The sequence below is a fragment of the Scyliorhinus torazame genome, chromosome 4 (assembly GCF_047496885.1).
Source record: "Scyliorhinus torazame isolate Kashiwa2021f chromosome 4, sScyTor2.1, whole genome shotgun sequence".
Classification (NCBI taxonomy): Eukaryota; Metazoa; Chordata; class Chondrichthyes; order Carcharhiniformes; family Scyliorhinidae; genus Scyliorhinus; species Scyliorhinus torazame.
Genome location: NC_092710.1, coordinates 58,071,995 through 58,096,627, shown reverse-complemented (window position 1 = coordinate 58,096,627; position 24,633 = coordinate 58,071,995). Strand labels below are relative to the sequence as shown.

Below are 24,633 nucleotides of genomic sequence, written 5' to 3'. Positions count from 1 at the left end.
ATAATACAGGACAATGTCAGGAGAGAGTTTTAACATGAACTGAAAATGTAGCAAACGTCTTGACAATTCTCCATGGCTGTTGCTCTTCAGCAAAGATGATATTGTCACCGCTCTTCCATTTTCCCTGACCCGTTCTGCATTCTTTCTTCTTCTTTTTTGTTGTTCATTGGGAAGCAATCGTCTTGCGCCAAAGTAAGAGCCCTGATAGGGACTTGAACGCTGGACCCTCATAATAAAAGTTTGAAGCTCTACCGAATGAGCTAGCAAGGCCTAATCTTTGCTGGTTCTCAGAATTTGCTTCGACGTCTCATGAGGGATGTTTTGAATTTCCTTCTTTGGTTATGCAGCCTCTCCAGCTCATTTTACTCGCAGGCATAGCAGCAGCCTCCGTTTGGCTTCCTGTCACAAATTCTTCAGCTTGCACCAACTACTCGCTTCTTACCAGTGACTTGTGATGTGACATCAGTTGTTACCCCCGGACCTGCACTGTCACTTCAAGGCTTTGAAGATTACGTTTAATTCGGTGAAATATAAGTGGGAAGCTACAAAGACACAGATTGTATTGTGAGAGAGAGTAAAGGGTGTCATCTGGTGTTTGTTGTGGCAGAGTGTGAATGCAAGTAAGGTTAACCGGTCAAGTTGCAAAGTGTCAAAATCTCAAAGTTTTTGGGTGGAAATAGATTTGTCAGCACCAAACCTTCATGCAAAACGGACCGCTATTTCTCCCGCCCGAATTGTTCTTGCTAACGTACAGCAACAGAAATTGTTCAATATTAAAGCAAATTACTGCGGATGTGAAATCTCAAAGAAAAAGGGGAAAAGATGGAAAATCTCAGCGGTTCTGGCGGCACCTGGGAGGAGAGAACTGAGCAATTTTTTCGACGCAGGGTCACTCTTCGGCAGAGCAAATCAGTTAATCATTCAATCGTTACACTCTGTTGTCGTTGCTATGCTTTTAAAATGTTCCTCCAGGTTTTCTTGAGGTAAATCCTGTTATGCATTCAAAGGAAAATACCGCGGATGCTGCAAATCTGCAAGAGAAACTAAAAGTGAGAGGATAAAATCTTTAAAAATCTGAGGTTACCCGTGGTGCCAGACACAGAATTAAAGTTTCAAATGCGCGATATCCTTCTACAGGGCTGATGCGAGGAGGAAATGCGATGGTGTAGGTGAGCAAAATTGAAGATGAGCGGAAAATGTGAGTTTAAAGGTTTGAAAAAATTGCTTCAGCACACATGGGAATGCAAGCTTTAAGGTTCGCGTTGTAGGGATTGCCCCAACATTTTCTGCATTTACCATGAAGTGTTCAGCATCACTCCAGCTGTTAATTTCCATTGAAGGCACTGCTGAGATTTGAACTCAGGATCTCCTGTTTACTAGACAGGCACTTTAACCATCTAAGCCACAGCACCAGCATGCAAGCTTAGCGTGCAAGTTTAGAACAGATTTCAATCATTTTGATTCAACATCAGTTTTCCTGACATCTCATACGGGCCTTCCGAGTGCATATTAAAACATCTTTGGAACTGTAAAATTGCATTTATTACTGGAAATGCTGGATTTGTAGCAGTTCTGCATGGGATAAGTAAACAAACAGGAAATGATTGGTCGAACTGGGAAGTGAGTGAACATGACCAGAAATCTATTGTGGTATAATACAGGACAATGTCAGGAGAGAGTTTTAAAATGAACTGAAAATGTAGCAAACTTCTTGACAATTCTCCATGGCTGTTGCTCTTTAGCAAAGATGATATTTTCACCGCTCTTCCATTTTCCTTGACCCGTTCTGCATTCTTTCTTCGTCTTTTCTGTTGTTCATTGGGAAGCAAACATCTTGAGCCAAAGTAAGAGCCCTGATAGGGACTTGAACGCTGGACCCTCATATTAAAAGTCTGTAGCTCTACCGAATGAGTTACCAAGGCCTAATCTTTGCTGTTTCTCATAATTTACTTCAACGTCTCATGAGGGATGTTTTGAATTTCCTTCTTTGGTGATGCAGCCTCTCCAGCTCATTTTACTCGCAGGCATTGCAGCAGCCTCCGTTTGGCTTCCTTTCACAAATTCTTCAGCTTGCACCAACTACTCGCTTCTTACCAGTGACTTGTGATGTGACATCAGTTGTTTCCCCCAGACCTGCACTGTCACTTCAAGGCTTTGAAGATTACGTTTAATTCGGTGAAATATAAGTGGAAAGCTACAAAGACACAGATTGTATTGTGAGAGAGAGTAAAGGGTGTCATCTGGTGTTTGTTGTGGCAGAGTGTGAATGCAAGTAAGTTTAACCGGTCAAGTTGCAAAGTGTCAAAATCTCAAAGTTTTTGGGTGGAAATAGATTTGTCAGCGCCAAATCTTCATGCAAAACGGACCGCTATTTCTCCCGCCCGAATTGTTCTTGCTAACGTACAGCAACAGAAATTGTTCAATATAAAAGCAAATTATTGCGGATGTGAAATCTCAAAGAAAAAGGGGAAAAGATGGAAAATCTCAGCGGTTCTGGCGGCATCTGGGAAGAGAGAACTGAGCAATTTTTTCGACAATTGGGTCATTATTCGGCAGAGCAAATCAGTTAATCATTCAATCGCTACACTCTGTTGTCGTTGCTATACTTTTAAAATGTTCCTCCAGGTTTTCTTGAGGTAAATCCTATTATGCATTCAAAGGAAAATACCGCGGATGCTGCAAATCTGCAAGAGAAACTAAAAGTGAGAGGATAAAATCTTTAAAAATCTGAGGATATCCGTGGTGCCAGACACAGAGTTAAAGTTTCAAATGCGCGTGATCCTTCTACAGGGCTAAAGCGAGGAGGAAATGCGATGGTGTAGGTGAGCAAAATTGAAGATGAGCGGAAAATAGGAGTTGAACGGTTTGAAGAAAGTGCTTCAGCACAAAAGGGTAAACAAGCTTTAAGGTTTGCGTTGCAGGGACATTGCCAACATTTTTTGCATTCACCATGCAATGTTGTGCCTCACTCCAGCTGCTAACTTCCATTGAAGGCACTGCTGAGATTTGAACTCAGGACCTCCTGTCTGCAAGACAAGCACTTTAACCATCGAAGCCACAGCACCAGCATGCAAGATTAGCGTGCAAGTTTAGAACAAATTTCAATCATTTTGATTCAACATCAGTTTTCCTGACATCTCATACGGGCCTTCCGAGTGCAAATTAAAATTTTCATTGGCACTGGTCTTTGAAACTGTAAAATTGCATTTATTACTGGAAATGCTGGATTTGTAGCAGTACTGCATGGGATAAGTAAACAAACAGGAAATGATTGGTCGAACTGGGAAGTGAGTGAACGTGACCAGAAATCTATTGTGGTTTAATACAGGGCAATGTCAGGAGAGAATTTTAACATGAACTGAAAATGAAGCAAACTTCTTGACAATTCTCCATGGCTGTTGCTCTTTATCAAAGATGATATTGTCACCGATCTTCCATTTTCCCCGACCCGTTCTGCATTCTTTATTTTTCTTTTTTGTTGTTCATTGGGAAGCAAATGTCTTGAGCCAAAGTAAGAGCCCTGATAGGGACTTGAACGCTGGACCCTCATAATAAAAGTCTAAAGCTCTACCGCATGAGCTACCAAGGTCTAATCTTTGCTGGTTCTCATAAGTTACTTCAAAGTCTCATGAGGGATGTTTTGAATTTCCTTCTTTGGTGATGCAGCCTCTCCAGCTCATTTTACTCGCAGGCACAGCAGAAGCCTATGTTTGGCTTCCTTTCACAAATTCTTATGCTTGCACCAACTACTCGCTTCTTACCAGTCACTTGTGATGTGACAACAGCTGTCACCCCCGGACCTGCACTGTCACTTCAAGGCTTTGAAGATTACGTTTAATTCGGTGAAATATAAGTGGGAAGCTACAAAGACACAGATTGTATTGTGAGAGAGAGTAAAGGGTGTCATCTGGTGTTTGTTGTGGCAGAGTGTGAATGCAAGTAAGGTAAACCGGTCATGTTGCAAAGTGTCAAAATCTCAAAGTTTTTGGGTGGGAATAGATTTGTCAGCACCAAATCTTCATGCAAAACGGACCGCTATTTCTCCCACCCGAATTGTTCTTGCTAACGTACAGCAACAGAAATTGTTCAATATAAAAGCAAATTACTGCGGATGTGAAATCTCAAAGAAAAAGGGGAAAAGATGGAAAATCTCAGCGGTTCTGGCGGCATCTGGGAAGAGAGAACTGAGCAATTTTTTCGACTCAGGGTGACTGTTCGGCAGAGCAAATCAGTTAATCATTCAATCGTTACACTCTGTTGTCGTTGCTATACTTTTAAAATGTTCCTCCAGGTTTTCTTGAGGTAAATCCTATCATGCATTCAAAGGAAAATACCGCAGATGCTGCAAATCTTCAAGAGAAACTAAAAGTGAGAGGATAAAATCTTTAAAATTCTGAGGTTATCCGTGGTGCCAGACACAGAGTTAAAGTTTCAAATGCGAGATATCCTTCTACGAGGCTGAAGCGAGGAGGAAATGCGATGGTGTAGGTGCGCAAAATTGAAGATGAGCGGAAAATGGGAGTTAAAAGATTTGAAAAAAGTGCTTCAGCACACAAGGGAAAGCGAGCTTTAAAGTTCGCATTGCAGGGATTGTGCCAACATTTTCTGCATTCACCATGAAATGTTGAGCATCACTCCAGCTGTTAATTTCCATTGAAGGCATTGCTGAGAGTTGAACTCAGGTTCTTCTGTCTATTAGACAGGCACTTTAACCATCTAAGCCACAGCACCAGCATGTAAGCTTAGCGTGGAAGTTTAGAACAGATTTCAATCATTTTGATTCAACATCAGTTTTCCTGACATCTCATACGGGCCTTCCGAGTGCATATTAAAACATTCTTTGGAACTGTAAAATTGCATATATTACTGGAAATGCTGGATTTGTAGCAGTTCTGCATGGGATTAGTAAACAAACAGGAAATGATTGGTCGAACTGGGAAGTGAGTGAACATGACCAGAAATCTATTGTGGTATAATACAGGACAATGTCAGGAGAGAATTTTAACATTAACTGAAAATGATGCAAACTTCTTGACAATTCTCCATGGCTGTTGCTCTTTAGCAAAGATGATATTTTCACCGTTCTTCCATTTTCCCTGACCCGTTCTGCATTCTGTATTCTTCTTTTTTGTTGTTCATTGGGAAGCAAACATCTTGAGCCAAAGTAAGAGCCCTGATGGGGACTTGAACGCTGGATCCTCATAATAAAAGTATGAAGCTCTACCGAATGAGCTACCAAGGCCCAATCTTTGCTGGTTCTCATAATTTACTTCAACGTCTCATGAGGGATGTTTTGAATTTCCTTCTTTGGTGATGCAGCCTCTCCAGCTCATTTTACTCGCAGGCATAGCAGCAGCCTCCGTTTGGCTTCCTTTCACAAATTCTTCAGCTTGCACCAACTACTCGCTTCTTACCAGTGACTTGTGATGTGACATCAGTTGTTTCCCCCGGACCTCCACTGTCACTTCAAGGCTTTGAAGATTACGTTTAATTCGGTGAAATATAAGTGGAAAGCTACAAGGACACAGATTGTATTGTGAGAGAGAGTAAAGGGTGTCATCTGGTGTTTGTTGTGGCAGAGTGTGAATGCAAGTAAGGTTAACCGGTCAAGTTGCAAAGTGTCAAAATCTCAAAGTTTTTGGGTGGAAATAGATTTGTCAGCGCCAAATCTTCATGCAAAACGGACCGCTATTTGTCCCGCCCGAATTGCTAACGTACAGCAACAGAAATTGTTCAATATTAAAGCAAATTACTGCGGATGTGAAATCTCAAAGAAAAAGGGGAAAAGATGGAAAATCTCAGCGGTTCTGGCAGCATCTGTGAAGAGTGAACTGAGCAACTTTTTCGACTCAGGGTGACTCTTCGGCAGAGCAAATCAGTTAATCATTCAATCGTTACACTCTGTTGTCGTTGCTATACTTTTAAAATGTTCCTCCAGGTTTTCTTGAGGTAAATCCTATTATGCATTCAAAGGAAAATACCGCGGATGCTGCAAATCTGCAAGAGAAACTAAAAGTGAGAGGATAAAATCTTGAAAAATTCTGAGGTTATCCATGGTGCCAGACACAGAGTTAAAGTTTCAAATGCGCGATATCCATCTACAAGGCTGAAGCGAGGAGGAAATGCGATGGGGTAGGTGAGCAAAATTGAAGATGAGCGGAAAATGTGAGTTTAAAGGTTTGAAAAAAATGCTTCAGCACACAAGGAAAAGCGAGCTTTAAGGTTCGCGTTGCAGGGATTGCGCCATCATTTTCTGCATTTACCATGGAATGTTCGGCATCACTCCAGCCGTTAATTTCCATTGAAGGCACTGCTGAGATTTGAACTCAGGATCTCCTGTTTACTAGACAGGCGCTTTAACCATCTAAGCCACAGCACCAGCATGCAAGCTTAGCGTGCAAGTTTAGAACAGATTTCAATCATTTTGATTCAACATCAGTTTTCTTGCCATCTCATACGGGCCTTCCGAGTGCATATTAAAAAATTCTTTGGAACTGTAAAATTGAATTTATTACTGGAAATGCTGGATTTGTAGCAGTTCTGCATGGGATTAGTAAACAAACAGGAAATGATTGGTCGAACTGGGAAGTCAGTGAACATGACCAGAAATCTATTGTGGTATAATACAGGACAATGTCAGGAGAGAATTTTAACATTAACTGAAAATGATGCAAACTTCTTGACAATTCTCCATGGCTGTTGCTCTTTAGCAAAGATGATATTTTCACCGTTCTTCCATTTTCCCTGACCCGTTCTGCATTCTGTATTCTTCTTTTTTGTTGTTCATTGGGAAGCAAACATCTTGAGCCAAAGTAAGAGCCCTGATGGGGACTTGAACGCTGGATCCTCATAATAAAAGTATGAAGCTCTACCGAATGAGCTACCAAGGCCCAATCTTTGCTGGTTCTCATAATTTACTTCAACGTCTCATGAGGGATGTTTTGAATTTCCTTCTTTGGTGATGCAGCCTCTCCAGCTCATTTTAATCGCAGGCATAGCAGCAGCCTACGTTTGGCTTCCTTTCACAAATTCTTCAGCTTGCACCAACTACTCGCTTCTTACCAGTGACTTGTGATGTGACAACAGTTGTTACCCCCGGTCCTGCACTGTCACTTCAAGGCTATGAAGATTACGTTTAATTCGGTGAAATATAAGTGGGAAGCTACAAAGACACAGATTGTATTGTGAGAGAGAGTAAAGGGTGTCATCTGGTGTTTGTTGTGGCAGAGTGTGAATGCAAGTAAGGTTAACCGGTCAAGTTGCAAAGTGTAAAATCTCAAAGTTTTTGGGTGGGAATAGATTTGTCAGCACTAAATCTTCATGCAAAACGGACCGCTATTTCTCCCGCCCGAATTGTTCTTGCTAACGTACAGCAACAGAAATTGTTCAATATAAAAGCAAATTGCTGCGGATGTGAAATCTCAAAGAAAAAGGGGAAAAGATGGAAAATCTCAGCGGTTCTGGCGGCATCCAGGAAGAGAGAACTGAGCAATTTTTTCGACTCAGGGTGACTCTTCGGCAGAGCAAATCAGTTAATCATTCAATCGTTACACTCTGTTGTCGTTGCTATACTTTTAAAATGTTCCTCCAGGTTTTCTTGAGGGAAATCCTATTATGCATTCAAAGGAAAATACCGCGGATGCTGCAAATCTGCAAGAGAAATTAAAAGTGAGAGGATAAAATCTTTAAAATTCTGAGGTTATCCGTGGTGCCAGATACAGAGTTAAAGTTTCAAATGCGCGTGATCCTTCTACAAGGCTGAAGCGAGGAGGAAATGCGATGGTGTAGGTGAGCAAAATTGAAGATGAGCGGAAAATGTGAGTTTAAAGGTTTGAAAAAATTGCTTCAGCACACAAGGAAAAGCGAGCTTTCAGGTTCGCGTTGCAGGGATTGTTGCCAACATTTTCTGCATTTACCATGAAATGTCAGGCATTACTCCAGCTGTTAATTTCCATTAAAGGCACTGCTGAGATTTGAACTCAGGATCTCCTGTTTACTAGACAGGCGCTTTAACCATCTAAGCCACAGCACCAGCATGCAAGCTTAGTGTGCAAGTTTAGAACAGATTTCAATCATTTTGATTCAACATCAGTTTTCCTGACATCTCATACGGGCCTTCCGAGTGCAAATTAAAATATTCATTGGCACTGGTATTTGGAACTGTAAAATTGCATTTATTTCTGGAAATGCTGGATTTGTAGCAGTTCTGCATGGGATAAGTAAACAAACAGGAAATGATTGTTTGAACTGGGAAGTGAGTGAACATGACCAGAAATCGATTGTTGTTTAATACAGGACAATGTCAGGAGAGACTTTTAACATGAACTGAAAATGTAGCAAACTTCTTGACAATTCTCCATGGCTGTTGCACTTTAGCAAAGGTGATATTGTCACCGTTCTTCCATTTTACCTGACCCGTTCTGCATTCTTTATTCTTCTTTTTTGTTGTTCATTGGGAAGCAAACGTCTTGAGCCAACGTAAGAGCACTGATAGGGACTTGAACGCTGGACCCTCATATTAAAATTCTGAAGCTCGACCGAATGAACTACCAACGCCTAATCTTTGCTGGTTCTCATAAGTTACTTCAAAGTCTCATGAGGGATGTTTTGTATTTCCTTCTTTGGTGATGCAACCTCTCCAGCTCATTTTACTCGCAGGCACAGCAGCAGCCTCCGTTTGGCTTCCTTTCACAAGTTCTTCAGCTTGCACCAACTACTCGCTTCTTACCACTGACTTGTGATGTGACATCATTTGTTACCCCCGGAACTGCACTGTCACTTCAAGGCTTTGAAGATTACGTTTAATTCGGTGAAATATAAGTGGGAAGCTACAAAGACACAGATTGTATTGTGAGAGAGAGTAAAGGGTGTCATCTGGTGTTTGTTGTGGCAGAGTGTGAATGCAAGTAAGGTTAACCGGTCAAGTTGCAAAGTGTCAAAATCTCAAAGTTTTTGGGTGGAAAGAGATTTGTCAGCACCAAATCTTGATGCAAAACAGACCGCTATTTCTCCCGCCCGAATTGTTCTTGCTAACGTACAGCAACAGAAATTGTTCAATATAAAAGCAAATTACTGCGGATGTGAAATCTCAAAGATAAAGGGGAAAAGATGGAAAATCTCATCGGTTCTTGCGGCATCTGGGAAGAGAGAACAGAGCAACTTTTTCGACTCAGGGTGACTCTTCGGCAGAGCAAATCAGTTAATCATTCAATCGTTACACTCTGTTGTCGTTGCTATACTTTTAAAATGTTCCTCCAGGTTTTCTTGAGGTAAATCCTATTATGCATTCAAAGGAAAATACCGCGGATGCTGCAAATCTGCAAGAGAAACTAAAAGTGAGAGGATAAAATCTTGAAAAATTCTGAGGTTATCCGTGGTGCCAGACACAGAGTTAAAGTTTCAAATGCGCGATATCCATCTACAAGGCTGAAGCGAGGAGGAAATGCGATGGTGTAGGTGAGCAAAATTGAAGATGAGCGGAAAATGTGAGTTTAAAGGTTGGAAAAAATTGCTTCAGCACACAAGGAAAAGCAAGCTTTAAGGTTCGCATTGCAGGGATTGTGCCAACATTTTCTGCATTCACCATGAAATGTTCAGCATCACTCCAGCCGGTAATTTCCATTGAAGGCACTGCTGAGAATTGAACTCAGGATCTCTTGTTTACTAGACAGGCGCTTTAACCATCTAAGCCACAGCGCCACCATGCAAGCTCAGTATGCAGGTTTAGAACAGATTTCAATCATTTTGATTCAACATCAGTTTTCTTGTCATCTCATACGGGCATTCCGAGTGCATATTAAAACATTCTTTGGAACTGTAAAATTGCATATATTACTGGAAATGCTGGATTTGTAGCAGTTCTGCATGGGATTAGTAAACAAACAGGAAATGATTGGTCGAACTGGGAAGTGAGTGAACATGACCAGAAATCTATTGTGGTATAATACAGGACAATGTCAGGAGAGAATTTTAACATTAACTGAAAATGATGCAAACTTCTTGACAATTCTCCATGGCTGTTGCTCTTTAGCAAAGATGATAGTGTCACCGTTCTTCCATTTCCCTGACCCGTTCTGCATTCTTTATTCTTCTTTTTGTTGTTCATTGGGAAGCAAACATCTTGAGCCAAAGTAAGAGCCCTGATAGGGTCTTGAACGCTGGACCCTCATAATAAAAGTACGAAGCTTTACCGAATGAGCTACCAAGGCCCAATCTTTGCTGGTTCTCATAATTTACTTCAACGTCTCATGAGGGATGTTTTGAATTTCCTTCTTTGGTGACGCAGCCTCTCCAGCTCATTTTACTCGCAGGCATAGCAGCAGCCTCCGTTTGGCTTCCTTTCACAAATTCTTCAGCTTGCACCAACTACTCGCTTCTTACCAGTGACTTGTGATGTGACATCAGTTGTTTCCCCCGGACCTCCACTGTCACTTCAAGGCTTTGAAGATTACGTTTAATTCGGTGAAATATAAGTGGAAAGCTACAAGGACACAGATTGTATTGTGAGAGAGAGTAAAGGGTGTCATCTGGTGTTTGTTGTGGCAGAGTGTGAATGCAAGTAAGGTTAACCGGTCAAGTTGCAAAGTGTCAAAATCTCAAAGTTTTTGGGTGGAAATAGATTTGTCAGCGCCAAATCTTCATGCAAAACGGACCGCTATTTGTCCCGCCCGAATTGCTAACGTACAGCAACAGAAATTGTTCAATATTAAAGCAAATTACTGCGGATGTGAAATCTCAAAGAAAAAGGGGAAAAGATGGAAAATCTCAGCGGTTCTGGCAGCATCTGTGAAGAGAGAACTGAGCAACTTTTTCGACTCAGGGTGACTCTTCGGCAGAGCAAATCAGTTAATCATTCAATCGTTACACTCTGTTGTCGTTGCTATACTTTTAAAATGTTCCTCCAGGTTTTCTTGAGGTAAATCCTATTATGCATTCAAAGGAAAATACCGCGGATGCTGCAAATCTGCAAGAGAAACTAAAAGTGAGAGGATAAAATCTTGAAAAATTCTGAGGTTATCCATGGTGCCAGACACAGAGTTAAAGTTTCAAATGCGCGATATCCATCTACAAGGCTGAAGCGAGGAGGAAATGCGATGGGGTAGGTGAGCAAAATTGAAGATGAGCGGAAAATGTGAGTTTAAAGGTTTGAAAAAAATGCTTCAGCACACAAGGAAAAGCGAGCTTTAAGGTTCGCGTTGCAGGGATTGCGCCATCATTTTCTGCATTTACCATGGAATGTTCGGCATCACTCCAGCCGTTAATTTCCATTGAAGGCACTGCTGAGATTTGAACTCAGGATCTCCTGTTTACTAGACAGGCGCTTTAACCATCTAAGCCACAGCACCAGCATGCAAGCTTAGCGTGCAAGTTTAGAACAGATTTCAATCATTTTGATTCAACATCAGTTTTCTTGCCATCTCATACGGGCCTTCCGAGTGCATATTAAAAAATTCTTTGGAACTGTAAAATTGAATTTATTACTGGAAATGCTGGATTTGTAGCAGTTCTGCATGGGATTAGTAAACAAACAGGAAATGATTGGTCGAACTGGGAAGTCAGTGAACATGACCAGAAATCTATTGTGGTATAATACAGGACAATGTCAGGAGAGAATTTTAACATTAACTGAAAATGATGCAAACTTCTTGACAATTCTCCATGGCTGTTGCTCTTTAGCAAAGATGATATTTTCACCGTTCTTCCATTTTCCCTGACCCGTTCTGCATTCTGTATTCTTCTTTTTTGTTGTTCATTGGGAAGCAAACATCTTGAGCCAAAGTAAGAGCCCTGATGGGGACTTGAACGCTGGATCCTCATAATAAAAGTATGAAGCTCTACCGAATGAGCTACCAAGGCCCAATCTTTGCTGGTTCTCATAATTTACTTCAACGTCTCATGAGGGATGTTTTGAATTTCCTTCTTTGGTGATGCAGCCTCTCCAGCTCATTTTACTCGCAGGCATAGCAGCAGCCTCCGTTTGGCTTCCTTTCACAAATTCTTCAGCTTGCACCAACTACTCGCTTCTTACCAGTGACTTGTGATGTGACAACAGTTGTTACCCCCGGTCCTGCACTGTCACTTCAAGGCTATGAAGATTACGTTTAATTCGGTGAAATATAAGTGGGAAGCTACAAAGACACAGATTGTATTGTGAGAGAGAGTAAAGGGTGTCATCTGGTGTTTGTTGTGGCAGAGTGTGAATGCAAGTAAGGTTAACCGGTCAAGTTGCAAAGTGTAAAATCTCAAAGTTTTTGGGTGGGAATAGATTTGTCAGCACTAAATCTTCATGCAAAACGGACCGCTATTTCTCCCGCCCGAATTGTTCTTGCTAACGTACAGCAACAGAAATTGTTCAATATAAAAGCAAATTGCTGCGGATGTGAAATCTCAAAGAAAAAGGGGAAAAGATGGAAAATCTCAGCGGTTCTGGCGGCATCCAGGAAGAGAGAACTGAGCAATTTTTTCGACTCAGGGTGACTCTTCGGCAGAGCAAATCAGTTAATCATTCAATCGTTACACTCTGTTGTCGTTGCTATACTTTTAAAATGTTCCTCCAGGTTTTCTTGAGGGAAATCCTATTATGCATTCAAAGGAAAATACCGCGGATGCTGCAAATCTGCAAGAGAAATTAAAAGTGAGAGGATAAAATCTTTAAAATTCTGAGGTTATCCGTGGTGCCAGATACAGAGTTAAAGTTTCAAATGCGCGTGATCCTTCTACAAGGCTGAAGCGAGGAGGAAATGCGATGGTGTAGGTGAGCAAAATTGAAGATGAGCGGAAAATGTGAGTTTAAAGGTTTGAAAAAATTGCTTCAGCACACAAGGAAAAGCGAGCTTTCAGGTTCGCGTTGCAGGGATTGTTGCCAACATTTTCTGCATTTACCATGAAATGTCAGGCATTACTCCAGCTGTTAATTTCCATTGAAGGCACTGCTGAGATTTGAACTCAGGATCTCCTGTTTACTAGACAGGCGCTTTAACCATCTAAGCCACAGCACCAGCATGCAAGCTTAGTGTGCAAGTTTAGAACAGATTTCAATCATTTTGATTCAACATCAGTTTTCCTGACATCTCATACGGGCCTTCCGAGTGCAAATTAAAATATTCATTGGCACTGGTATTTGGAACTGTAAAATTGCATTTATTTCTGGAAATGCTGGATTTGTAGCAGTTCTGCATGGGATAAGTAAACAAACAGGAAATGATTGTTTGAACTGGGAAGTGAGTGAACATGACCAGAAATCGATTGTTGTTTAATACAGGACAATGTCAGGAGAGACTTTTAACATGAACTGAAAATGTAGCAAACTTCTTGACAATTCTCCATGGCTGTTGCACTTTAGCAAAGGTGATATTGTCACCGTTCTTCCATTTTACCTGACCCGTTCTGCATTCTTTATTCTTCTTTTTTGTTGTTCATTGGGAAGCAAACGTCTTGAGCCAACGTAAGAGCACTGATAGGGACTTGAACGCTGGACCCTCATATTAAAATTCTGAAGCTCGACCGAATGAACTACCAACGCCTAATCTTTGCTGGTTCTCATAAGTTACTTCAAAGTCTCATGAGGGATGTTTTGTATTTCCTTCTTTGGTGATGCAACCTCTCCAGCTCATTTTACTCGCAGGCACAGCAGCAGCCTCCGTTTGGCTTCCTTTCACAAGTTCTTCAGCTTGCACCAACTACTCGCTTCTTACCACTGACTTGTGATGTGACATCATTTGTTACCCCCGGAACTGCACTGTCACTTCAAGGCTTTGAAGATTACGTTTAATTCGGTGAAATATAAGTGGGAAGCTACAAAGACACAGATTGTATTGTGAGAGAGAGTAAAGGGTGTCATCTGGTGTTTGTTGTGGCAGAGTGTGAATGCAAGTAAGGTTAACCGGTCAAGTTGCAAAGTGTCAAAATCTCAAAGTTTTTGGGTGGAAAGAGATTTGTCAGCACCAAATCTTGATGCAAAACAGACCGCTATTTCTCCTGCCGAATTGTTCTTGCTAACGTACAGCAACAGAAATTGTTCAATATAAAAGCAAATTATTGGGGACGTGAAATCTCAAAGAAAAAGGGGAAAAGATGGAAAATCTCAGCGGTCCTGGTGGCATCTGTGAAGAGAGAACTGAGCAATTTTTTCGACTCAGGGTCACTCGTAGGCAGAGCAAATCAGTTAATCATTCAATCGTTACACTCTGTTGTCGTTGCTATACTTTTAAAATGTTCCTCCTGGTTTTCTTGAGGTAAATCCTATTACGCATTCAAAGGAAAATACCGTGGATGCTGCAAATCTGCAAGAGAAACTAAAAGTTAGAGGATAAAATCTTTAAAAATCTGAGGATATCCGTGGTGCCAGACACAGAGTTAAAGTTTCAAATGCGCGTGATCCTTCTACAGGGCTGAAGCGATGAGGAAATGCGATGGTGTAGGTGAGCATAATTGAAGATGAGCCGAAAATGGGAGTTAATATGTTTGAAAAAGGTGCTTCAGCACACAAGGGAAAGCGAGCTTTAAGTTACATGGATTCTGCCGATATTTCCCTCATTCACCATGGAATGTTGAGCATCACTCCAGCCGTTATTTTCCAGTGAAGGCACTGCTGAGCTTTGAACTCAAGATCACCTGTTTACTAAACAGGTGCTTTAACCATCCAAGCCACAGTACCACCATGCAAGCTTAGCGTGCAAGTTTAGATCAGATTTCAATCATTTTGATTCAACATCAGTTTTCATGACATCTCATACGGGCCTTCCGAGTGCAAATGAAAATATTCATTGGCACTGGTCTTTGAAACTGTAAAATTGCATTTATTACTGGAAATGCTGGATTTGTAGCAGTTCTGCATGGGATAAGTAAACAAACAGGAAATGCTTGGTCGAATTGGGAGTTGAGTGAAAATGACCAGATATCTATTGCGGTTTAATGCAGGACAACGTCAGGAGAGAGTTTTAACATGAACTGAAAACGTAGCAAACTTCTTGACAATTCTCCATGGCTGTTGCACTTCAGCAAAGATGATATTGTCACCGTTCTTCCATTTTTCCTGACCCGTTCTGCATTCTTTGTTCTTCTTTTTTGTTGTTCATTGGGAAGCAAACGTCTTGAGCCAAAGTAAGAGCCCTGATAGGGACTTGAACGCTGGACCCTCATATTAAAATTCTGAAGCTCTATCGAATGAGCTAGCAAGGCCTAATCTTTGCTGGTTCTCTAAGTTACTTCAAAGTCTCATGAGGGATGTTTTGAATTTCCTTCTTTGGTGATGCAGCCTCTCCAGCTCATTTTACTCGCAGGCATAGCAGCAACCTCCGTTTGGCGTCCTTTCACAAATTCTTCAGCTTGCACCAACTACTCGCTTCTTACCAGTGACTTGTGATGTGACATCAGTTGTTACCCCCGGACCTGCACTGTCACTTCAAGGCTTTGAAGATTACGTTTAATTCGGTGAAATATAAGTGGGAAGCTACAAAGACACAGATTGTATTGTGAGAGAGAGTAAAGTGTGTAATCTGGTGTTTGTTGTGGCAGAGTGTGAATGCAAGCAAGGTTAACCGGTCAAGTTGCAAAGTGTCAAAATCTCAAACTTTTTGTGTGGAAATAGATTTGTCAGCACCAAATCTTCATTTCAAACGGACCGCTATTTCTCCCGCCCGAATTGTTCTTGCTAATGTACAGCAACAGAAATTGTTCAATATAAAAGCAAATTACTTCGGATGTGAAATCTCAAAGAAAAAGGGGAAAAGATGGAAAATGTCAGCGGTTCTGGCGGCATCTGTGAAGAGAGAACTGAGCAATTTTTTCAACTCAGGGTCACTCGTAGTCAGAGCAAATCAGTTAATCATTCAATCGTTACACTCTGTTGTCGTTGCTATACTTTTAAAATGTGCCTGCAGGTTTTCTTGAGGTAAATCCTATTATGCATTCAAAGGAAAATACCGCGGATGCTGCAAATCTGCAAGAGAAACTAAAAGTGAGAGGGTAAAATCTTTAAAAATCTGAGGATCTCCGTGGTGCCAGACACAGAGTTAAAGTTTCAAATGCGCGTGATCCTGTCAAATCCCAAATTTCTTTACCCGTCAGTCTGTCCTCAATAAAAGTCGAGATGGATTTGCAGGTACAGCATTAGTTATTTTATTTGACTTGCAAGCTTGATTCATCTCAGAGGCATAAGACACATCCAGTCTCCTACACCCCGGAAAGCGAATGAACAAAGAGACAAAGGGATCTCTGCAAATCAATTCAAATGGTATCAAGTTTCACATACACGATTCCCATAGGTCATCCTATACCCCTCCTGACCTGGTCAGACATTCTGATTGGCTCACTTCCAATCCCTTCCTCTGGCCCCTATTACCCAGCATCCTTTTCTCCTCCTTTGGTGGACACACCTCCTCCTTGCTTTGCCATGCGGTCTGAAATCATTTGTCTGTGAACTCACCAGAATGAGACTGGCGTATCTCTACATTACAGTAACTAATATCTCTGAAGTAACTATTTTATATCAAATTCGTCATTCCCTCCTTTTATCATTCCATGATAACCGAACTATCAAATCCATAGCTATGGTCCCTCATCTAAAAAGATCTGTCACTGCATTTCCAATTCCTGGCGTAGCTGCACCCTCATGGATTTTGACAGCTAAGTTTTTAGGGGCGTTGATCTGTTCCAGTGTACCCCACATTCTACCCATCACACATTTAAGGATGGCTGGGCCCACAAAGATGCAGCCGATAGCCACCACTAAATGCATGACCATATTTATCAACCAGTCCTTCCAACCTCCAAACCCCCAGTTTCCCCAAGCGCCAGGATCCTGCATTCCGTCTAGGTGATCCCGTATGTGATCCATAAATTTAGTGATGTTAGCGGTCAAGTCCTGAACTCCCATGATACACTTGTCCTGCACTATGGCGCATACCCCACCCTCACGGGCCAGAAGATAGTCAAGAGCATACCGGTTCTGCATTGCAAACAACCGTAGCTGAGGCAATTCCTTGGTTATTGCCCCGAGGGCTCCCAAGGTTTCATTTCCCAAGATGGTAAGGCCACAAATAAAATAATTCCTATTGCTGACAGCCAAGGAACCCCCCAGTAGCCCAGTTTATCTAGCTTCGAAACGCCCATTCGGGCCGCCTAGCAATGCGGAAAGCCCTCGTCCCAACAGTGATATGAGAGACATTCCCCCAGCCACAAAGGAGCTGGAGGCCGGCGTTCACTGGAACGCAAGTGGTGTTGTAACAAACGCATTGGCCAGACGCCTGGGTGATATGGCACCTCCTGTCCGTACAGGTGGGAAACAGACATGTTATATTCGTTTCCACCTGTACCAGCAAACAGCCGTATCCTTCACTGCTGAAACAATTCTCGTACGACTGGGAATCCCTATTGGGAGTGAAGTGGCTAGGTATATATGCCCTCCACCGTTGCAGCCTATCATACTGTGAATGGGAATTATCCCGAGGAAGGGATAGGCAAATAGCCGGTGGTACGGAACCCGGATCGTAAGGAAGAGTGACTTGCTCGGGCGGTGGCTCGGAACATTGACAATGAACCACCGTTTGGGGAGTTTCCCAAAGCGGTGAAACAGAAAATAATCTAGACACCGCTGCGGGGTTTGGGTAGCAGACAACCCGTCCGTGGCCATACAAGTGGTGGTAAATCTGGTAGAAGTGATTCATACTACCCGGGTTTTCCTCAGTTTGGCCTTTAACTAAATTAAGTGTATCTCCCGATAACCTACGTTCTAGCTGTACTTCCCTTCTCACACGCCCCGTCCTCTCTCTCGTCCCTCTCGCTCTCTCACAATCTCTTCCTACGCTCTCCTGACGGTCTGATGTTACCTTTATCGCACCAATCTTAACACATCCAAAATCAAACTTACATGTACTCCAAAAACGAGGCAATGTCCATACAATGTTCCCTTCCCATCGCCGGGACAAGTACAATTGCTTCATGACTCCTGCATTCTCCTTAACTTTGACGACCTTCCATGAGTCGATACCATGTCTTCGTATATGGGGGCAGCGAAGAACATCACCTTTGCATAGGTGATGTATCCTTGTAGATTGGTTGGGGCTACAAATATAGATAATATTCCCCTTTTCTATGTCCGTCGCCAATAACACTCCAAGCGAGGTGAGGCCAAATATCACACAGACGGTGCGTAGCCACCCCATCATGCTCCACACCTGTAAAATAGCACTGGAGAAGGGAGGCAGGTTAATCTGTCCAAGAAAATGAGGCCCATTATCAGAACTCAACTGAGCTGGTCTACTGTACCGGGGAATGATTTCCCGCATCAGAACTTTAACCACAGTAGCAGCTTTATTATCGGTAGTCGGATATGCCTCAACCCATCTGCTGAACCCATCCACAATGACCAAAACATATTTGTAACATTGACACCTTATCAACTCAATGTAATCCATTTGGAGCGTCTCAAAGGGACCACTGGGCAATGGGGTTTGCCCCAACCCACAAGGGATACCTTTTCCGGTGTTATATTGCTGACAAATCAAACACCGATTACTGATACTCTGGGCCAACCCCTGCATTTTAGGGTGCCACCAAGTGTCCAGCAACAAATCACTAGTCCCCCGAGTGCCACAATGAGTTGCAAAGTGTACGCATTCGATGACTCATAAAGCCAGTACATCAGACATACAAGTCTGATGTGCTGGCGTGGTCCATAAAGAAGAAACAGAATCATATGTACAACCTAACCGTTTCCACATTTGTTTATCACTCTCAGGAGCGTCCTCCTGTAACCTTATGATGTCTTGGATGGTTGGCATTGACTTGTCAGAAGCAGACATATTTATAGTAGATCGTTTAGTCTGACTTAACATTTTAGGCACCATCACTTGCTGAATTTGCGCGGCTGTCCGCGCTGCACAATCTGCTTGTTCATTACCAACGTCAACTGGGGTCTAACCATTTGTGTGGGCAGCGCATTTAATAACTGAAATCTGCGCGGGCATAAGGAGGGCCTGCAGTAAGTCATTAACTAAACCCCGGTGGGATATTTGACCACACATAATCATGTCAGGTTGTTCTGACGAAATGTCACTCAAATCGACCCTTATTGTGGTAGTTTCCTGAATCAAGGCTAAACAGTCGTGGCCAGGTGCGTCTTCATGGACCACTAAGAAAACAGGCTGGATTGATAGTGGTACAGTGTTTAAATGTCAGACGTGGATTGTTCAAAAGGTATATCTCATACCTATTCTGACGAGCTGCGGTAAGATGCTGAGTCTGCAGTTGCCTCAGTAGTGCGATGACCGAGTGGGAGCTATACACCGTAATATCCTGTTGGAGGGTGAGAGCAAACAACGGCTATGCGATGGCATTGATTGAACGTAAATCCTGTACTAATCGGTACTGGTCTGGTTTGGCTGGTTTAGGCACAGCAAGTATGGGGGTGTTACATTCTGATTGGCAAGGGACCAAAACACCCTGTTGCAACAGCTCTTGGGTTAATTTGTCTATAGACGGAGCAGCTTGGGATTTCACGGGGTATTGCCGAATGGAAGGTAGCTTTACATGATCCTTAATCGTTACCTTTATAGGTGTAACATTTGTCTTTCCCACTTGTGATGGGTATTTCTCCCAGACCTGTGGATTGACATATTCCAAAACATCATGTCCCCGGTGATGCTGCAGTCGAGTGTTAATTGTTTCAGGGACCTCAAAATATTTTATGGCAGTGCCGTCCGGCATGACTTGAAGTGCGTACTCTGTTGGATCCGAATGATCCACTGCCCTCCTTACCATTTGCCCCAGATCCCTGGCATGGTACTGGTCGTGGACCTGACGTGTAATATGAGGGCTTACCGAAGCTGACTGTGGCCATAAATGTGGTGGTATTGTAACAAAATCGGCTGTACCTTCTTTTCCCGTGACTGTGGCTGTACCTTTGACTGGCCATTCGGTCCCAATTAATGGCCGGTATTTGTCCTCCAACTCCCTGTTTTGTCCGGTTCTGTCATAGGCCAGGGTAACGTGATGCAGTGACTGTTCAATGTCTAACGTTCACCACTGGGGGTGATAGAAATATAGCACTGTTGTCTCATCCTCCACGATTGGACCGTTACCCCTTCGTCTCCGTATTCTAGCTGCAGCTGGAAGATACACAGTAAATCTCGGGCCAACAAATTACTGTCCAATCCAGTAGTCACTACAAACTGATGATCTGCAGACTTATTCTCGCAAGTGACTGTCACAGATTCAGAAATAGGATACTCACACACCTGTCCTTGGAACCCCGACAATTGCTGTGTGTGGTCGGATAATGGTAGTCGAAGTTCTGATTGCACAGAAGACATGGCTGCTCCAGTGTCGATTACAAATGAGTGACGTTAATCTCCAATCTGCAGAGAGATAATAGGTTCCCTGTCCGATTGGAGAGTCCTTATGACTAAATTAGCTAGTCAATCCTGTGTTGGGAAAGGGTTTGCCTGGGAGAAGTCAGTGTATCTCGTCTGTCCTCCCCTTGGTGGGTACCCCCTCCTTTGGGTCGGATAATCTCCTTCCGCTGCCTGTCTTTTAAAGGGGCATTCCTGTTGCCAATGATCTGCACGGCCGCAATTAAAACATGCATTGCTCCCTCTATATCTGCCCCGTCCTCTTCTCCCAGTAACCAATGGCCCCTCAGAGGGGGCGTCGGTTGTAAAGCTGTTGGTGCATACGGTGGGCCATAAAAAGGAGCTGAGGGTCCCTTTGGGTGGGTTTGATATCCTCCCCCTCGCTGATCCACCCACCCAGAGTCACAATATTGGGGCTCCTGCTGGTAAACTACCATTTCTGCCGCTTGTTGGGGTCGCAGATCATCCTTTTTCATTACATACTCAGTCTTAACCTTTGTAACCGAGCCTCCTTCCTGGCCTACACTCTCCTTCCAATAAAATCTGACTGCCCTTGCCATCTGGGAAGGGTCGTTCTCTGTCCAATTCATGTTATTACATTTCACAGCAGTAGCCACAGAAGGTGGTAGGAAATGCATTAACATAGCACAATATTGAGGGGAATTCTGACTATTTTGATATGGCAAGTCGCCTGACTGCCCACGGTAGATTTCATTAAAACGCTCCAGAAATTCCTTGGGCTCTTCAGTCTTCTTAGGTTTTAGGTCTAAGATAGCAGAAATATTTATGGGCTTTTGAAATGTGTTATTCAACGCATTCAGGATCTGTGTCCGTCTATCGTCGTCTAACGCATGGGCTTGCTGAAGTGCGGCGTGGCTAGCATAATTCAGGTGATTGGTATCTTCCTAATCGGCAACTGTCTCCGAGTCCCACCAGGGGGCACTCTAGCTATTTCCTCTGGTTCTTCCAAGACTTCAACGTCCCTCCCTGTCACTAGTGGGAGTTCTTTCTCTTCAAAATCATCTGTTGAAGCTCCCTTTGTTCTCAAAATTTGCAGTTTCCCCTTGGTTTGGAGGGATTTAGGTGGTATGCTTAATTGTTTCTGGTTAGGACCAAGCCCTTCTCTCGCTGTCCGAGATCTGTTCCTAGAGCTAACTGGGCTTGCGGAACAGAGCTCCTCTTTCTCTACTGATCGTGAAGATGGTAAATCGGGACCCACACTATCAACCAAAAAGGGCTGGAGTTACTGGCATGATTAGAATCTGGGGAGCAGTGACTGGATATAAATTATTATACTCTGGTGGTTCTGGAATTAGTGCAGACAATGCTACAGGTGCAGTCAAAACTTTTACTGACATTTTTAAATTATTGAATTAATCATTTTCTGTCAATTCAAGGCCAGCCATTGAACTACGTAGCTCATCTTTTGTTTGACCCGAGCCTTTCCTGTCTCTACTTGCGCGTTTTGTTTTCTTGGCAAAACGATTGAAAAGGTTCTAACAGTGTTCTTTTAAAACATAAAAATGTTTGAAAATTCAAATTGAATTATTGCAACTTGCAAGCTTAGCTCTGATCTCAACTCAGAACTAAATTTACGATTTGCTTAACACAAACTTGTATAACATTTACAACTTAATTAATTCTTTATCTTAACAATTTATCTTGAAACAAGTTTTTCTTACATTCACAAAAATGTTGGCAAAGTCAACTATCATCTCCAGATTTACACTTTTTAAAATGGTGTCAATGATCTTCTTTAAGTTTCTATTAATTCACAAATAAAATGAGATAAACATTATTTCAAGTAAGTAAAACTTAAGATTCTGGCAATTTCAATCAATTGCTTTCGAAAATAATAACTTTTATCAAAGAGGTGGAGAAACCCACTGGTTTCCTTTAATTAATTCAAAACGTAACTTTGCTGGAGTTCACTGACTCAAAGGAAAGGTATCCGATTACACTATAGGCTGCTGCTGTTATCTCAAGGCCTGAGTGAGAAGCACTGTCTGTCGTCTTTAATTTTGGCTGCTGCTGTTAACCCTTTGAGAGACTTCTGCTTCAACCAATATGCAGCATTCCCCACAATCTCAACTAGTCCTCAGAACTGCGCCCTTCGCCACTACAGCCCAAGGGTACAATTTTTTAGCTTAATCAACTATAGATTTAAAACACTCACACATGGAATTGAATCATCTTCAGATTTAAAAACACTTATACTTGACTGAATCTTCACTACTGAAGTCACATCAGCCATAAAAACACTTATACTTGACTGAATCTCCATCTACTGAAGTCACATCAGCCATAAAAACACTTATACTTGGAATTGAATCATCTTTTAGATGTCCCATCAACCCAAAACCTAACCCAAGTCGAATCAACAATATGAAATCCCATCAATTAAATTTCTAATCCCCAGACTGACCTTTGATTTCATCGAGACGACCTTTCTGTACCAACCGCGAGTGACCAGACTAATCAGATGATAAGAAGAGGGGAACAATCAATGCGCGGTCATTTTCGAGCTGTACATTGTGGGCCCTTTTTCCCCATCCTCCTGTTCATAATCAGTCAAATTCTGATTTTGCAGTTGGTCAGAACCGTCTTGAGAAATCCCGGGCTTCGGCACTAATTGTCAAATCCCAAATTTCTTTACCCGTCAGTCTGGCCTCAATAAAAGTCGAGATGGATTTGCAGGTACAGCATTAGTTATTTTATTTGGCTTGCAAGCTTGATTCATCTCAGAGGCATAAGACACATCCAGTCTACTACACCCCGGAAAGCGAATGAACAAAGAGACAAAGGGATCTCTGCAAATCAATTCAAATGGTATCAAGTTTCACCTACACGATTCCCATAGGTCATCCTATACCCCTCCTGACCTAGTAAGACATTCTGATTGGCTCACTTCCAATCCCTTCCACTGGCCCCTATTACCCAGCATCATTTTCTCCTCCTTTGGTGAACAATTGTTCATATAAAAGCAAATTACTGCGGATGTGAAATCTCAAAGAAAAAGGGGAAAAGTTGGAAAAGCTCAGCGGTTCTGGCGGCATCTGGGAAGAGAGAACTGAGCAAATTCTTCGACTCAGGGTGACTCTTCGGCAGAGCAAATCAGTTAATCATTCAATCGTTACACTCTGTTGTCGTTGCTATACTTTTAAAATGTTCCTCCAGGTTTTCTTGAGGTAAATACTATTATGCATTCAAAGGAAAATACCGCGGATGCTGCAAATCTGCAAGAGAAACTAAAAGTGAGAGGATAAAATCTTTAAAATTCTGAGGTTATCCGTGGTGCCAGACACAGAGTTAAAGTTTCAAATGCGCGATATCCTTCTACAGGGCTGAAGCGAGGAGGAAATGCGATGGTGCAGGTGAGCAAAATTGAAGATGAGCGGAAAATGTGAGTTTCATGGTTTGACAAAATCGCTTTAGCACACATGGGAAAGCAAGCTTTAAGGTTCGCGTTGCAGGGATTGCAACAACATTTTCTGCATTTACCATGAAATGTTCAGCATCACTCCAGCCCTTAATTTCCATTGAAGGCACTGCTGAGATTTGAACTCAGGATCTCCTGTTTACTAGACAGGCACTTTAACCATCTAAGCCACAGCACCAGCATGCAAGCTTAGCGTGCAAGTTTAGAAAAGATTTCAATCATTTTGATTCAACATCAGTTTTCTTGTCATCTCATACGGGCCTTCCGAGTGCATATTAAAACATTCTTTGGAACTGTAAAATTGCATTTATTACTGGAAATGCTGGATTTGTAGCAGTTCTGCATGGGATTAGTAAACAAACAGGAAATGATTGGTCGAACTGGGAAGTGAGTGAACATGACCAGAAATCTATTGTGGTATAATACAGGACAATGTCAGGAGAGAATTTTAACATTAACTGAAAATGATGCAAACTTCTTGACAATTCTCCATGGCTATTGCTCTTTAGCAAAGATGATATTGTCACCGTTCTTCCATTTTCCCTGACCCGTTCTGCATTCTTTATTCTTCTATTTTGTTGTTCATTGGGAAGCAAACGTCTTGAGCCAAAGTAAGAGCCCCGATAGGGACTTGAACGCTGAACCCTCATAATAAAAGTATGAAGCTCTACCGAATGAGCTACCAAGGCCCAATCTTTGCTGGTTCTCATAATTTACTTCAACGTCTCATGAGGGATGTTTTGAATTTCCTTCTTTGGTGATGCAGCCTCTCCAGCTCATTTTACTCGCAGGCACAGCAGCAGCCTCCGTTTGGCTTCCTGTCACAAATTCTTCAGCTTGCAC

At 42.3% G+C, this 24,633-nt stretch overlaps 1 long non-coding RNA gene and 7 other non-coding genes across 8 annotated transcripts in view; all 8 read right to left on the bottom strand.

Annotated features, from left to right (window-relative positions):
• The window catches only part of LOC140410244 (uncharacterized), an 857,189-nt gene that overhangs the window by 419,504 nt on the left and 413,052 nt on the right, over positions 1 to 24,633 (bottom strand). The gene's annotated exons all lie outside the window — the stretch shown is intronic.
• On the bottom strand, positions 1,339 to 1,412 carry trnat-agu (transfer RNA threonine (anticodon AGU)). Its single transcript has one exon. It is a non-coding gene; the product is annotated as a tRNA-Thr (tRNA).
• On the bottom strand, positions 6,306 to 6,379 carry trnat-agu (transfer RNA threonine (anticodon AGU)). The gene has a single exon. It is a non-coding gene; the product is annotated as a tRNA-Thr (tRNA).
• trnat-agu (transfer RNA threonine (anticodon AGU)) lies at positions 7,959 to 8,032 on the bottom strand. The gene has a single exon. It is a non-coding gene; the product is annotated as a tRNA-Thr (tRNA).
• On the bottom strand, positions 9,626 to 9,699 carry trnat-agu (transfer RNA threonine (anticodon AGU)). Its single transcript has one exon. It is a non-coding gene; the product is annotated as a tRNA-Thr (tRNA).
• Positions 11,272 to 11,345, bottom strand: trnat-agu (transfer RNA threonine (anticodon AGU)). The gene has a single exon. It is a non-coding gene; the product is annotated as a tRNA-Thr (tRNA).
• trnat-agu (transfer RNA threonine (anticodon AGU)) lies at positions 12,925 to 12,998 on the bottom strand. The gene has a single exon. It is a non-coding gene; the product is annotated as a tRNA-Thr (tRNA).
• On the bottom strand, positions 23,895 to 23,968 carry trnat-agu (transfer RNA threonine (anticodon AGU)). Its single transcript has one exon. It is a non-coding gene; the product is annotated as a tRNA-Thr (tRNA).